At 29.6% G+C, this 8934-nt stretch overlaps 1 long non-coding RNA gene across 2 annotated transcripts in view; it reads left to right on the forward strand.

Moving 5' to 3' along the window:
• LOC136797284 (uncharacterized) overlaps nucleotides 1–8454 on the forward strand; it is a 12774-nt gene extending 4320 nt beyond the window's left edge. The window contains exons 3-6 of one of the 2 annotated variants that reach the window (XR_010845138.1): nucleotides 1322–1394; nucleotides 4736–4853; nucleotides 7609–7785; nucleotides 8167–8454. This is a non-coding gene — a long non-coding RNA (uncharacterized lncRNA). The remainder of the gene's footprint in view (nucleotides 1–1321; nucleotides 1395–4735; nucleotides 4854–7608; nucleotides 7786–8166) is intronic. The other variant, XR_010845139.1, reaches the window with a different exon arrangement.
• Nucleotides 8455–8934: the final 480 nt, after the last annotated feature.

The raw sequence follows: 8934 nt of genomic DNA on the forward strand, positions 1-8934 counted from the left end.
GGAGTTTATATAATAGTTTAAACAACTAATACAGAAAACATTATTTTTTTACGGCTTTGGCCATTAGTAATGTAAAGATTGTATGAGTATGTAGCATTAGGTCTCTTATTAACAGGGGCTGTTTTTTAAAATAATATTAGTTGCACTTTGAAACTTTAAGAATTCTATTACCCGCAGTTTACCAAAGCTTTTAATACATGATTCGGTCAACTCCTCAATGTAATTACAACACCAATTAATTTGGGGAAGAATTCCGATTTTCTATAATTAGAATTTCCAAAAAATTTTGAACTGATTTCCCAACTTTGATTCCAACAAATTTTCACAGTTCGGAGTAGGCATCAAATTTACCAATTTTTTTTAATTTTCAAATTATAGAGGGGGTAACGTTGAACTAGCAGTTTCTGTGACTTTTGAATGGAATACTTTTGGATTTCGGTGGACCACTCTATATTCTGTGTAAGTATTTATGTTACAGAATTTATTGTCGATGAACTGCCCACAGTATATTATTGTTTAATAATAAATAATAATACACTGTGGGCAGTTTTGACATATTCAGACTTGATTATTCAATATTACAACTATTATTGTAAAACAATATATTTTTGACATCTGAAATTTTACAATTCTTGTACAAAATTTAAGATTTATTATAATGCGGAAATATTACTTTGTTAAAATCCCTTGAGTAATTATATCAATACATTATTTAGAGTCTCACAATTATCTTTTTATTATTATTATTATTAATGTAATTACATTTGTTTATTGCCATAACCGGTCGAATCGAAAACTATTTATAAATATTTGTTCACTGTAATAATTCGAATCGATGTTCTTAAATAGTTTTCTAAATTCTAAACTTTCTCTTTCTAAATAAACATATATAAGAAAAAAATCTTGATACTTTAATTCAAAAATAATAAATAAATAAAACAAAATAAAATAAAACTTTAATATAATATAAAACGGTAAAATAATATATAGCATTTAATTGATGTAATTTATCGACATCTGTACACCTATCTCCCAATTAAAAAATCTTTCTGTTTCCATCTTCATAAAAGTTTTGAGTTTCAAGTAAATAAATTCCTAGTGAGTGTTGGAGACAGTCTTCTATTATAAAAACAATTGATTTAGTAAACGGTTCGTTTATAAATCTACAGAATACAATCAGTGTATAAAATGTATATCAATTTTAAATTATAAAATTTGAAATATATTACCTTCAATAACATCTGTGATATAATTTAGAATTGTTATCCCGTAAAAATAGAAAATAAACCTTTTCAATTACTTTTTTTTTTTTTTTTTACAGAACCATGCTGCATTGAATGCCCACTTTAGCAGTAAACAATAGATGCCGCAAATCATAAATATGGAATTGAAGGGTAAAACACTTTTTGTTTCTAATTTTAATTACTTATCTCTTTTATATAAGACTTACAAAAAATAGACACAATTAAATAACGTTTGTAATTTAATTTTTAATTATTTTTGTAATTAGTAATATAAAGCTAACTGATAATGCATAAATTAAAAAAAAAATGTAGGATTTATATGTAGAAAATTTATATGTGGGAAACCGTTGTCCAAATTTAACTACATTACCTACGAACCTTCAGCTTAATTTTTTGAAAGAAGTCAGAAAATTTCTGTTTTCGTTGTTATTATTCAAGGCTTTATATTTCTGAGCTGCTCTTATATTCATGTTCCCAATACATCATTTAGTGATTAAACATCAATTAATCTCTTCTTTTATTTTTAGGGCGACGTAAACTTTTGTTGGTCGAACATCTTTCTTAGACTAAAAAAGTATTTTCATTAGTTTTTACTGTAACTTTCAATATTTTACGTAATTTTGTTTTCTTTTTACTCCAGTTTGTAAAATGGCAGAATTGTGTATCGACGTTCAGTAATAAAATTCATGGGTATGAAGAAGAGTTAGATGACATTGTGGAAAACGACGCACACATACATATTATTCTATATTAATATAATATCATTTCATCTAAAACGATATTTCTTTTTATATACCGAAATTTAGTGCGCAGTGGCATTCCATCACGGACGGACTATAATACAGGAAGCTCCCTAAGTGAATACACAAACAGGTTGAGTCAGGATCGATCAATATGCAGGTGGTCTTAACCGGGAAAAATATTTATGGTATTGTTCTATTCAAACATATTTTTATTTGTTACACAAACAACATTCATTGCATAAGAATCATGAGCAACTATATGAGATTTATTTATTTAAATCATGATTTTATGCATGTACTTTCCAATACATAAAAAAAAACATAATCAATTGTAAATTATTTAAGATACATACATGAAAAAAAAAAATTGCTTTTAAAAATTGTAGATAACAAGAGAAAAGTAATTTAAGGTTCAAATTAAATCATTTCGTACTTATTGTGTTTAGAGTTATATCGCATTTAACCATTTGGTAAAAAAAAAATATATATGTTTTTACGAGAATTTATTTAGTAAAAAATATATGAATATTTCTACTATCTATTTCGGATATATATATATTTACTATAATTTCTAAAAATTGTTTGATAACATTTAAAGTATGATGTATGTATAGTAACCCAATATAGTTGGGCAACAAAATTTTAAAATACTAAATGTTTCTCTCCCTCTATCTTATAAATTACTTTTTATTAGAAGAAAATTTCCTGTCACATTCTCATCTTTATTATATACAAACTTGATGACGAACGTTTATTTCTGGAAGCAATGTGAACATCTACGCTCAACCGCCAGGTTTTCTCCCCATCCCTGTAGATGGGTCGGGCAACTAATTCAAGGAGGCTGGTTCTATTCCAAACCCAGAATCAATCCACGACTGGTTAAGCAGTACATTTTTTTATTTTTATAATTCATTGCATTTCATATGAATACTATTCTTTAACCAACCTACCAGGAAATGAGGACAAAGGGGGAGTTCCAAATTTTGAAAAAAAACAACACACCATTACTAGAATCTTTTAGTTTATATAATTTTTTTTTATAGTTTTCTTTTTTTTATCGCAATAAGTATTGCTATTGTAATTTTTATTATGTTTGTACGTAATATACAATGGTATGGAACGTACCAAATCATTAATAAAGGCCCATTCCATGTAGTGCTTGTAGAAAAAAAAAAAGTATGTACTTGTTAAAAGTAATGATCCTGATAAAATGAATGGACAAGATCATTTTTATCAATGGAATCTAAATAAAATATCTTAAATTAAATTTACCTTATAGCCCATCAGCATTTTGTAAACTATGACAAATTCATTCATATCTTGCATCAAATGTAAATGCTATTGTCTCCGTTCATTGATCATATTATATATATTTTATTAAAACGGAGTATTTTCTCATGCTGTGGGTTACTGTAGAATTTACCTAGAACAGGCCTGGTAATCTAACAAGAAACCAATTATTTATATAAAAGACGACCAATTGGTAAATCGAAAAATTTAGGTACACTAATTTTAGCATTCAAATGAACACATATTTAGAATGAAATTTACCCATTGTATCTACCGGAATAAACTATTTATGTGCTCTCAGTTGTTAAATAGTATTGTAGAATACGAACATTCCAATCACTCCATTTGTTGAAAAATTCAAAGGCATCCATTATGAAATAACACTTAATCATAACATTGGACTGTTATGTATATGTACATATATATTTCATTTATTATTAATGTAATAAAAAAATTCTTTGACCAGAGATTTTTTAAAAAATCTCTTAACTCGTGGATCAAGATTTTTTTTCTCATCCTCCAAAACCCTTTTAATTTATATATACACTCGTTGATACATATATAAAGTTATTAACAATATTTATCTTACATTGCCAGAGAGCATTTTAAGAACTACATTAATAGATTTGAACTACTACTCCTTGTTTATACGTGGGAGAAGGCACCACTGCTCAATGCACTCTTCCCACCACCAACTCCCTCCCCCCCCCACGCGTCTGATCCAGCTTAAGCCTTCATTTTATATTAATTTATTGATCAAATTTAAATTTATTGAAATGCTATGAAACATAAAATCGCTTGTTAAAAAATATTTTTCACCAAAAAATATGTTTTATCAGCTGACAACGTTGCCTGACTGTAAGCCTTCTGTTCGAAATATTTTTAATTCCAAACATGGGATTTCAGTAAGGTTCCACTTTTCATAGAGGTTTAATAACTCGGGAAAATCCTAGAATTTTAATAAAGATCTAGTAAAGTTATATATGGGTCTACACGTTCGCCATTCCAAGCTACACACGCCACAAATCCAAGATTTTTACAAATGCTATAAAGTAACAAACGCGAATTTTGGACACAAATCAAAGGGCGCTTGTGGTGCATCTACACTTTTGTGTTCAGTTAGCATTATTTTAGAACTGCCAGCAAATAAATATTTGTGTTCTCTATGTTTTAATTGATTAAAGAATTTCCCCAACCTATGGATGTTTGTATATTTTAAAATTCTATCGATTCGGTGAAGATAAATTGTTTCAAATCTGGCTAATTAACTTTAGCAGTTTATTTTTCGTTTACCATAACACAAATATACATTTATAAAGACATTATATGCCTTGGTATTTAAATTAACAAGGTTTTGATAAACATTCTAGAACGAAGTTAGCATTTATAGGCTATGTAATATTATTTATTTGAATTTTCCTTTCATTTAGCCTATCTCTATTTTGTTTCTTTTTACAGTGAAAACCGCATAAATCGAGTGTAATAGCCGACTAAAGTGAAAAGAACATACAAGCAAGCGTGTGGAGGTTTGTTGCTTCCAATGTTTACAAGCATTTGTACAAGTCTCGGATTTGCGGTAAGTGGCAAACGCACGTAGATCCAACATAAAATAGTGAACCGAGGGGTAGAAATCTTCAACTCTGTCCCTTTTAAGGGGTATTCATGATCTTTGGTTTAAAATGTTGCCTTCTTTTACCGTGGAAAAACGAAATAACATTTAACACGGCTGAGAGTCTGTTACTTGGTCTGTTAAATGGAGAATGACGTCACACAATAGACCAGTTAAGATGGCCACCATTTTTGCTGTTGTGACAGCTCAGTTCTTTCGTGTGTTTGTGGTATTCATATCCCTGTTATTAAACCAGAATGGATAATTTTAATGATACATTTGAGAAAAAAAAACAATGTAATTTCATTCTACTATCTGAAAATTTGTAAACGCTCGCCAGACAAAAATCTCACTATATGAACCATGTAATTATTCTTTGCGGACATATGTCCCAGAATAAAGTTATTTTTTCATTTCATTTCATAACCTAAACTTTCACACAAATTCCACTTTTCACTCACTCTAGGCATGTTGTAATTAATTACTTAAATCAAAACTGAAGTAAACAATAACATGAGGGTTTGGAAGGAAGTTTATAAACATAAAGGCTTATACAACAAGTTGCTGAGAAAATCCGCTAGGGGCTCTTATGCATTTAACGTTTAACATGACTTCAAATAGGGCTGCTCACAACATTTAACATGGTAAAACATTTAACACAACATCCTGAATACCCCTTTAGTAACAGGCAATTCCTTCATCATATCACTACTGCCAACAATACTATTTATTTAAATAACCAATTGAATGAAGATTTCCATTCAGTTAAATATTTGTTTTCATTGAAAACTTATCCCGAGACCGTATTTTTTTTACATATACAAAAACAATTAAATATTCATAAATTTTGAGAAACCAAATTATGATCTTGTTACTAAATGGACCCTCACTTTTGATAATTCATTCCAGTTTTTAAAATACCATTAATTACTAACTTTCTAAAATTTGCCTATTTTTTTCTAATTCGTCGGGAAAACAATTTTTATCGTTCAAACTCCAATAACTATACAGTTGTTAAGAAGTGAAGCTGATGGATTGCGTATAATAATTTATCCTTTGTCTGGCAACTGAAGGAAATATTATTTATATTAAAGGTCTCAAGATGCTAAAAAATTTTAATGGCTCTAGCTGTAAAAAACGATGTATCGATTATTTATCAACAAGGTCCAAAGAACATGGTAAACCGATCAAAGGAAATTTGGAATGAAATTAAGACCCATAGAACCACCCTCTATGTATTAGTAGTTATCAAATGTGAAGACCTGAATCACTTTTATGCAATACAAGCTGTGTAGTTCCCATCATTTTCTCTCCTGCTATTAAGCTTTATACTGCACTCCTTGCGAATCAGCGATGATCAAAAGTGATTCCCTGATACTTTGCCAAACGACAACGACCTTGAACGCGACATGAGCTAATCATGTGCACCGAGACATTGAAGGAACAATGAGTGTTTTGTGAAATTTCCATTTCACAAGATAGGGGTTCGCAACTATCTGAGTCTATTAGATTAATGATTTATTATATTGATTGTTTGAGAGCGGTTTATTTTATCATTAACACAAACACACTTGATCCAATTTTACTCTCAACATTTATTTCAAAAACTCTCCAACGTTTCGGCCCTCAGACCATTCTCCAGGAGACAACCTTAAATATTGATGTCATAAATTCTTTAAAATGTTTCTTGCATGCTAATTGCCCATGTCATATATATTTTTTTAATAATTTAAACTTAAAACTTTTTCACACAAAATATTGTACGTATTTAATCTTACTAACATCATTAACAACAAAGGTTCTGTTTTTTTTATTTAATGTTCTTATCAATTCTATAATGTTTTCTCATTTTGCCCTGCAAAGTGGGACGAAACCTTGGTCAATAATAAATAGTTTTCTTATACTACTAAATTTGGCATGAGGAAAAATAATTGTGAATAATTCATGTATAAAACAAAAAATTCTTTACTTCATACAGTGATAATCGCTTAACATAATCAAAACATCGAAATATATCGATAGTAGACGGGAACTCACTAGATTGCTGAAAGCTCAGTTTAAGGGCGTACATAGGAAAAATATCCCTTTCATATAACCTATATTTGTACTCCAGTTCCAGTAAACGTAATTCTAAAAGTTTAATGTATAAAGTTACTATTTACTGTTTATTTAGATTTAGTTTACTGTCGATCATGCAAATTTTATCTCTTTGAAACTTACTGATTTCTGTTGAAGGTACAAACACAATTCCATCCAATATCTTTGGAAAATGTATAATCCCATTTATTAAAACTACATGGTACAAATAATTCGTTGGTTTGGGATAACGTTTTAACAAATAGTGACTGTGATAAATGATTTTAATTTTGGTTTTAATGTGAATATTGACTAATTAGAAATTGTTGTTTTGACCTGGGCAGAATAGCCTGCATGGAGTTAGAGTTTTTAAATTATATAATTCCAAAATTGTATTAAGTAGATTGTCCCTGAGGATGGCCGGATTGGCCGAAACGTCGGAAATAAAAATAAAATGTGTTGAGACTAAAATGGATAGAAATTAAATTATTTATTTACAAAATTTTATTGATTATAGCAGTGCTTTATTAGTTATTACAATTATTCGCCTGAAAAAAAAAATTAAATTAACAATTTGTTTGTTTCAGTTCTAGGGCAACTGTACATTATATAAAAAATTGAACTTTTATCATATAATTATGTTTAGGTGGTAATATTATGAGGAATGAAATTCTTTTTATCAGCAACGCAGTTACATCGAATATGAATAGGTTCTGTAGAGTCGGCAAGATGATGGCATAGCCGATGTATAGACCGGCTGTGCCACATCAAGCCTAGTCTCAGAGCTTAACATCTTCAATAAGAGAACCAACTAATTCCAAAGGTAAGAAAATACATTTTAGTATAATATATTTACAGCACCAATTATATATCACTTGATTACTGCTCATGATTATCTATTTCTAAGCTTTGATGAACTATCAAAGTAAGGATACTAATTTATGAAAAACATTTGACCATAAATGAAGAACTAAAACTGTTTAGTTAAAGTAGTATATTATCACCTTTTCGGAAAGAAGATTGTTGCTAGGTCAGACCTTAAGGACCAATAGAAAGTACGAAGCGCTTGTGTATTATATCGATAAAAGAAGTGGACGGGCAAGAGGACATGGGACAGGGACTGTGGAAGCACAACAAAACAAACTGATCAAAACGGGTTTCCTCCAGCTGCTATTTGAGATATTTCCTAAATGTGCTTCTACAGGTTTGCTAAGAAATGCCAAATTCGCGCATGCACAAGCGTGTTGATGAGATATTTGGATTGGCTGGTACAAGTTGGCCTGAATTTGCGACCGACCCGTGGGGTGTCGTTATTTGGCAGAAATCAAAGGTCTCTTGTGCTGCATCAATACGTTTCCTTCCAGTTTGCATTGTTTTAGAATTGCCAACAGACGCATATTTGTGCTCTCCGTGTTTTAATTAATTAGAGAATTTCCTCAACTTTTGGATTTAATAATTAACTCTTGTTTAAGATTGTATATTTTAAAATTCTATCGATTCGGTGTAAATACGTAGTTTCAAATCTTGTTAATAAATTTAAGGAATCTATTTTTGACTAAAAATTGCACAAATATATATTTATGGAGGCATTGTATGTCTAAGTACTTGAATTAAAAAGTTTCGGATAATAATTATAATACAAAGGTAGAATTTATATGTTATGTAGTACTATTTATATAATAAACTTTTATCACCTAAAACCTACATTGCTAATATTTACGTTTCCTTTCATTTCTTCTATCTTTATTTTGTAATCAAAATAGAGTACATCGAAAGTATTAGCTGAGAAAATTCAAAAGAACAAAATAAGCATGGCGATACCGATGTTTGTTGCTTCTTGGTTTATCAAACATTTGTACAAATCATGGATTTAAGGCAAGAGGCAAATCATCGCAGTCTTTACATTGTTTCTGAAAGGCCCCATTGATTCCAATCGTACATACGTATGGTACTATTGATCCCTTTTCCTGCT

This window comes from Halyomorpha halys, unplaced genomic scaffold, assembly GCF_000696795.3.
Source record: "Halyomorpha halys isolate HHAL.00 unplaced genomic scaffold, Hhal_1.1 Scaffold163.1, whole genome shotgun sequence".
Classification (NCBI taxonomy): domain Eukaryota; kingdom Metazoa; phylum Arthropoda; class Insecta; order Hemiptera; family Pentatomidae; genus Halyomorpha; species Halyomorpha halys.